At 37.7% G+C, this 8,079-nt stretch overlaps 1 pseudogene; it reads left to right on the top strand.

The window, feature by feature from the left end:
* Window positions 1–5,653: 5,653 nt before the first annotated feature.
* LOC135052719 (5S ribosomal RNA) lies at window positions 5,654–5,773 on the top strand (annotated as a pseudogene).
* Window positions 5,774–8,079: the final 2,306 nt, after the last annotated feature.

Genomic DNA, 8,079 nt, shown 5'->3' with positions numbered 1-8,079 from the left:
TAACCTCTCTGGCCTTATTTATGACTAGAGCAGAATAAACCTGTTCCCTACACTATTTTTTACCATCTTGCTGTAAGACACAAATATACAGTATATCTATATAAACACATACACAAACCTAATCTCTTAAATCAGCTAAACATTACCTCATACATTCAAACTTATTTCATATCTATTCCTTACTATATATATCCAGTATACTGTCCACTATGGTAACATCGCCTATTTATAATGAATTATATTTTGATTCAGACAATATCCATTGCCCTAATATTATACTAAGTGCAGACAATTACCTATAAGGCAACAGTCGCCCCCTTGTGGCCATGAGAAATTCTTTTGATTGGCCACACATTAAACTAGCGTAATTGCTTCCAAATACATTTCAAAATATTCCTTCAAACATAACTTTCGTTGTAACCATAATATATACCATAAGTGTAATAATAATAACCATTATGATTTTAAAAATCTCTAAAAATTCTTAGCTTACCTAACCTTATTCTACTTTTTAACTAAAGCAGACAAAACTGAGGTTTTTATTCAGTATTCATGAGGAAAACTAATTTCTACAGACATTTGGAATACAATAGCCCAATTGTAGACCTTTTTTCTGTATCTGGATCAGTACGTTTGGACATTTTTGCTGTTCTTGTATGTAGCAATTTACTGGGATAAGACTGTCATCTGCGTGGTTTGCTTGCAATTGGAGATGCCTTGCGTTTGCATTATGGCCTTGCGTTTGCAACATTTGCACCATTACTAGAAGTAGAATTCTTCGTAGCAGCTGCTCCTTTGCTTGCCATTTCGCTGTTTGAGGCAGAGGGCTGTGTACGTCGAGTGCTGTGTCTTGAACATTCAGTACTTGTGACGACCCTCAGTAATAGTAATAGTCTTTATACAGTCTTTAGCAGTTCTGTTTCCTTTGCGTTTATCCAATGCCGCAGTTGTGACCAGTGTCCATATTGCTTTTGCACAAACAGGTTGTGATTTTGAATAGAACAGGCATATATGAAACAGTCTTTTTTTTTTTTTTTTTTTTTTTTTCTTTCCTTGCTTGTTAATAGTAGGTCTTAATTGTCTTCGGGCAATAGTACCACAAATGGCTGTGAGTAGTACACCTACTCTGTTCTGTATTTCCTCACTGAATAAATTACCATGCAGTCTTAAATCTCCTTATTCTACCTTGTACCTATTTATACATCTCAATCTTACATAAACTTATACCAGTTTAACCCATATAAAGGCGTTTTCTATCCTACCTATATTTTGACTAATAATTATTTAAAATGCTTTTGATGTGTATATAGTAACATCCTATCAATACAATAAATGAATATAATTTTGCTTCAAACAGATATTAAATATCATTTAGGAATGGCTTTAAATATATCTAATTCCATCCAATATTATTTTATATGCAGCCATGTGCATATACAGTGACCCTGTTATGCTACAAATAATTATCTTAGACTTGTGACAGTCTTTATTAAGAGAATTATTCATCCCACTTAATAATCTCGGCCCAATTTGTTATAACGTGGTATACCATCCTGTATTAGATATTTAATTACTTTTGAAGCTTTTACGAAGGAAGCATAGGTAGTATCTATTGTGTAATATATAAAAAAAACATAAAATATTTACAAGGTATATATGCAATGATATAAAATATATCTCAGACAAATGTTTACATATATGTGATTAAGGTATATGAAGGGATGAGACAGTTCTGTATAATCACAGTGATGAGATGTGCTGTACACTGTTGTGGGAGTGTACATGTAGTTTGAAAGACAAGTAATGATTACTTGTGATGAAAGGGTTAATGAAAACCTTCCCCTTTCTTGTGAAACTGGAAAACTCCTTGAGGATTTGTCCATATATCAGTCTTTAGGGATGCTATGTAGATTTTGCTGGATAGCAGCGATGAAAGGGTTAATGAAGACCTTTTCCCTTGTAAATTGGAGTCTTTTTGGAGTCTTGCACCATTCTGTATACAGGTTGCCAGGATTACTATGAATCAAACAAAAATACATACAATGACTATCACAGATATTTATACAGTGATTTAACATAGCTTGCTATGCATTCTGTCCTATCTGCTGCATGTTATCAGGTACAGAATTTACAAATGTGTCTTTTAACGATTGAATAACAAACAAACAATTGTTTCTGGCCTGTGCCAATCTTTCCTGTCACATTGTGTGTCAATGACAGCACAATTGTCGCTGCAGATATGATGCAGGTTTAATTTGGAAACTGTGGCTGTTTGAACATCAAAGCAAACAATGGCTTCATTGGATCTAACAAGTAAAGGAATGATACTACCGTATTCACTTGTGACCATACTCCCTTGTGATGCAGCCTGGTCCCAGACTGTCTTTAACCATAGCGTTTGCTGCTTGGTGTGGCTCCTTAGTTTGGAAGAATCTTGGAGCTTCTGAAAAAACCTACTTTTGTGGGGAGAGAAACTTGTTAAACTTTGCCAAATATGTATTGCAGGTCCCAGGGCTTTCTGTCTTTCCACACCTGTAATAAAATGGTTATGGCACCAGGGCATAAAAACATTTTCATCCTGGTGATCCTTTTTGTCATTGTTAATTGGTGTGTGGTTTGCAGAATGACACTCTGCATGTGGTCTCTCTGAGAGCATGCAAACATTTGCACCATCACTAGAAGTCTCTGAGTGCTCTGTGGGGGTTACATAAGTTTGGGAACTTTGTTTGTAAACATGCATTCCTGAATTAATTTCATGGATTTTCCCTTTAAACATGTTTCCAGGTGAATACATTTCAAGGTTTGCAACTCTGGTTGCCATGGGAGTTTTCACCATGGGGAACTTCCCCACCCCTGTGTGCACTGTACTGCTGCTATCAGTGTTTAAATCTGCTGACAATTCACCTTTGCCTAAGGGCATAACAAATTCTTCATTTACATTGGGAACTCTGAGAGTGTATTCAGCAGAATACTCATAATCTGAGTTACAATGATCTTCCCCCTTACTAGACACAGTATAGGGGACATCTCCTATTGCTGCTACCTCCTTTACATTAATGTGCTGTCTGATGATAGACACATCCGGCACATTGCTACTTTCTTCCTTTACCACAGAGGCTGTTCTGCTGGTGGTCTGTGTGACCATAGCAGACTCCATGCGCTGCACATTGATGCAGTCCTGCAACATGTAACTTTCCTTAATTTTAGGATCTTGACTGATTAAGTCATTTCTGACTCCTGTAGACTCTGTGTACAGAGTTTCACATACCTCAACACTATTCCTGTTTGGTGTTTCTATCTCAGCTTGCTTGCTGGATGTTATCTCTTCATCAGAGATCTTGACAATTTGATTACAAACTGTCAGGCTTTTCGCTTCTGCCCCAAACTTTTTCTGTTTATTTTTCTGTTTAAGGGACTTAAATAACGAATGCATTTTTGCATTAATGGTCAGGCACGCCTTACGAAGACGTGAACCTGATTCTTCTTTACATTTCTGTTTGGCTTCTAGAGCCGCAGTTCTGCGCATTTTTCTAAATGCTACAGAAAACTTTTGCATTTTTAACATTTCAATGCTAAATTTATATATTCTTTGTTTTTAGTACTGAAGGTATCCTCTCCTTAAGATTGACCGGTGTCTTAAGGTTAAACTCTAATACCTGGTACATTTATACATTTATTTGGAAATACTCTTTTCCACTGTGCACATTTTCTATTCTAGGCCTTTAAATTCTTTATTCTCATTTGTAACCTATTCCACTGTGATCTTGTATTTTGCCAGCAGGCTTATAGCCTTTGGTGCTGCTTCCTAATAGATATTATGTTAGTTAAAATAACGTATATTGCACTAACACATTTATCCTAGGTTATACAGAATACAAAATTGACATTACACAATGGTAATAAATTTTCATAGATACATCCCCACCGTGATTCTGCAGATTTGGTAGCCAGCTTATAGCATTTGCTACTCCTCATAAATATTATAAATCAGATAATCAGATTCAGTAATAACAAGTCCAATTCGTGGTCGCCAATATTGCTTTATGGAATCATATTTATGAATATTAATATTTAATATATCATATATGGTATTTAATATATGGATATATTTCAATTAATATGCATTTATCATATATATCTGCAAATATATTATGTCAGGCTTACAAACTAATTGGCTGATACATATATGCAGTCCTTATACATATGACTTATGAAGTTATTAAGTTAAGATTCCTTAAAGAGAGTTCAAGCTTGAATATTACCGCTCTTTTTATATGATTCTTTATTTACAGGCAGATCAAATCGTACAGAATAAGATATACACAGTAGTGATATATATACTAATTATAATTATATATGCTTCCTTCGTTACATAACATAAAACAACATGACATAAGTTTCACAAACAGTTTCAATTGCTAACATAAAATGTATACTTGCAAGTTAAAGATTGCCATCCCAAGAATCATTCCTTCTGCATGTTCTCCATGACTTCTCCTCCTGACTGACTTCCTTCCTTCTCCTTCTTCTTCTCCCTCTCCCTCTTCCTTCTAACTCCTAACTACAAGTCTGGTCCTTTTATCTCATATTTTACCAATTCAAACTATCATATTCTCATAGTTTCCAATGGAATAGGTAATTATAGGTTTGTCAGATTCCAAGGTGTAATAAAACAAACATTGAACTGGGCTGTCGTGTCCTGTTCACGGAGGCATGGTGTCATAAAAGTGTGGTGTCCACACTGCCTTAAGCAAGTATAGTATTGTAAAATCTGGAATGTCTTTTCATCCAAAGTTCTGTTGTATTGACAAGTTTTCCTGGGGTCGGTTACACAATGTTTTATCAATGGATGTGATCTCTTTTCATAGTAGTTAATTTATACTCCCTAGCTTTTAACCTTCACTGGACAATAGACAAACCAGTAGATTCTGATCTACTGTAAGCACACCTGTGAATTCCAATGACCAACAGAGCTCTGTCACATACCTATTATCATTTATGGCCTAATACCTTTTCTCTACAATGACTCTTGATCTTACTGTAACCTCTCTGGCCTTATTTATGACTAGAGCAGAATAAACCTGTTCCCTACACTATTTTTTACCATCTTGCTGTAAGACACAAATATACAGTATATCTATATAAACACATACACAAACCTAATCTCTTAAATCAGCTAAACATTACCTCATACATTCAAACTTATTTCATATCTATTCCTTACTATATATATCCAGTATACTGTCCACTATGGTAACATCGCCTATTTATAATGAATTATATTTTGATTCAGACAATATCCATTGCCCTAATATTATACTAAGTGCAGACAATTACCTATAAGGCAACACTAATCAGCTGATTGCACGTAATTTCTTATGTTCGCAATAATTGTGTTATACATATTATTGGTATAAGGCAAGCCCATCTGTAGATGGTATGTGGCTCATATGAATTTTTCCACATAAATTGTCCCTAACAGATTGATGTATTTATATATCTTTCTTTGTGGCCGCCGAGTCACATGCTGAATAGCCAGATGACTGCATGCAAACTCTTATGTCTGTAACATTTACGTTACATATGCTCCTTATCCTCAACATATAGTAGCCACACGGCATATATTTGGAGTGACCAAAGAGGGGAGCCTAATAATTGCGGTCATACCTCACTGGAGATGCCCAATCTCTTCTGAACTTGGAAGCTAAGCAGTGAAAGGCCGGGTTAGTACTAGGATGGGAGACCACCTCTGAACACCCTGGTACTGCAATAAATTGGCTATCGGATACAGTGGCACTCAATTTTATGCTATCCGGCACTTGGATTCATGTTCTAATGATTTAATTCTCTGCGCCTATATTGATCTGAAATGGATATTAGCAGAATAAATTATGGTCATATATTACATAAGAGACAATATGCAAGAGTGTGGTGACAAAAGCACCACAGATTTCAATTTCCGGCAATTTGCAGACTGTGATATTTGAGATCACGAATAACATACAATTTATCTATATTTTTGCTAAGCTAATTTGTTCACATATGGTCACTCATAGAATTTAATTTTAATACCTAATTAAATTGTACTTATCAGTATTATATAAATTATACTGTTTCCTCTGAATTAGAGTGCTCTCACAAAAGAGTCTTTTTTCCAATATTTCTCTTCTTGGTTCCTTCTAAATAATAAAAGTGGTCAGAAAAAGGTTAAAAATCCCATAATATATAAATACATAGACATAATAGAACTTGTAGGAGACAGAACTGCACTTTGTAAACACACATTCTTCCCACCTCATCATAAGGATCCTGTCTCTTCTTCCTGGCAGCTACTCTCTGGTCCTGTATACTGACTGAGGGCTCAAATCCACACACACAACAAACTTGGCAGAATAAGTTGCTACCACTGGGCATGTGCAGCAGCTCCAATCTGTCCCTTAAACTGCATGTTGTGGTAGCAGCTCTAGTAATCGTATTATACAGTACAATTGCTATTGTGGTCATAATGTGAGCTGCTGGTCAAGAGGAGGGGGGTTTCTGGGCAACTGGGAACTCCCCCTGCATTTGCTTATGCGTTGACTGGGATAGGGAAGAGAGGCTTCCACACATAGGATAGAAGGTAAAATAGACTAACACAGAGAGAATAAACTTATAGATAGTGGACAGCGACACATACTCACTGTGATTGACTTCCAGCCTTGTCATGTACAGGGCAGAGGCTTTCAGGTGTGGCAACCCAGTGAAGGAGCAGTAGAGGCAGAGTTAAGGGGTAGGCAGCAAATTATGTGGCACTGACTAAGCCCCGACACTACAGATGAAAAGATGTTACATGCTGGCACAGAAAATAGCAAAGCCATACCAGTGCCTTGTTTATGTAACCTTATTTTAATGAAACGCAAAAAAAAGAAGATAAAAAAAGGGTCACAGCAACTGCAGCACTCGCTTGTTCACCCTGTACCTCAAACATGGGTTGTCACTGGACATGGGTTGGACATGGGTTGTCACTGAATGGCAGTGGTGTCCATTGGGGACTTCACTAATTGCCAGAACAACACTTTTTCAGATGGGTCTCCTCCATAGTTTGTAAAGGGCTGGGTGTGTGCCGCTTGACTATAAAGGCTGAGGAGGTCATCTATTGTAGGCTGCCCAGAATAAATGCACCAGTCTTGTATATCATCTAATAAGTAGAGATGAGCGGGTTCGGTTCGTCGAGATCCGACCCCCCCCCCCGAACTTCACGTGGTTTATACGGGTCCGAGGCAGCCTCGGTTCTTCCCGCCTAACACGCAAAACCTGAACGGGGGAAAACGTCATCATCCCGCTGTCGGATTCTCGCGAGATTTGGATTCCATATAAAGAGCCGCGCATCGCCGCCATTTTCACTTGTGCACTGTCGATTGAGCGGAGAGGACGTGGCTACGTTCTCTGCCTGAAAAGCTCAATATCTGTGCTCATTGTGCTGCATTGTGGGGACCAGTATATAGTAGTACAGTGCTGCATTGTGGTGACCACCAGTATATAGTAGTACAGTACAGTAGGCCATAGCGTTATCTTGTAGCTCCATGTCAGACTCAGTTCTATTCTCCGGATCAGTGCTCAATATCTGTGCTGCATTGTGGGGACCAGTATACAGTAGTAAAGTGCTGCATTGTGGTGACCACCAGTATATAGTAGTACAGTAAAGTAGGCCATAGCGTTATCTTGCAGCTCCGTGTCAGACTCAGTTCTATTCTCCGGATCAGTGCTCAATATCTGTGCTGCATTGTGGGGACCAGTATATAGTAGTACAGTGCTGAATTGTGGTGACCACCAGTATATAGTAGTACAGTACAGTTGTCCATTGCTGTATCTTGCAGCTCCGTGTCAGACTCAGTTCTCTTCTTTGGATCAGTGCTCAATATCTGTGCTGCATTGTGGGGACCAGTATATAGTAGTACAGTGCTGCATTGTGGTGACCACCAGTATATAGTAGTACAGTACAGTAGTCCATTGCTGTATCTTGCAGCTCCGTGTCAGACTCAGTTCTATTCTCCGGATCAGTGCTCTATATCTGTGCGGCATTGTGACGACCAGTATATA

Source organism: Pseudophryne corroboree, chromosome 2, assembly GCF_028390025.1.
Source record: "Pseudophryne corroboree isolate aPseCor3 chromosome 2, aPseCor3.hap2, whole genome shotgun sequence".
In the NCBI taxonomy this organism is placed as follows: domain Eukaryota; kingdom Metazoa; phylum Chordata; class Amphibia; order Anura; family Myobatrachidae; genus Pseudophryne; species Pseudophryne corroboree.
This window is presented reverse-complemented; position numbering and strand designations above follow the sequence as displayed.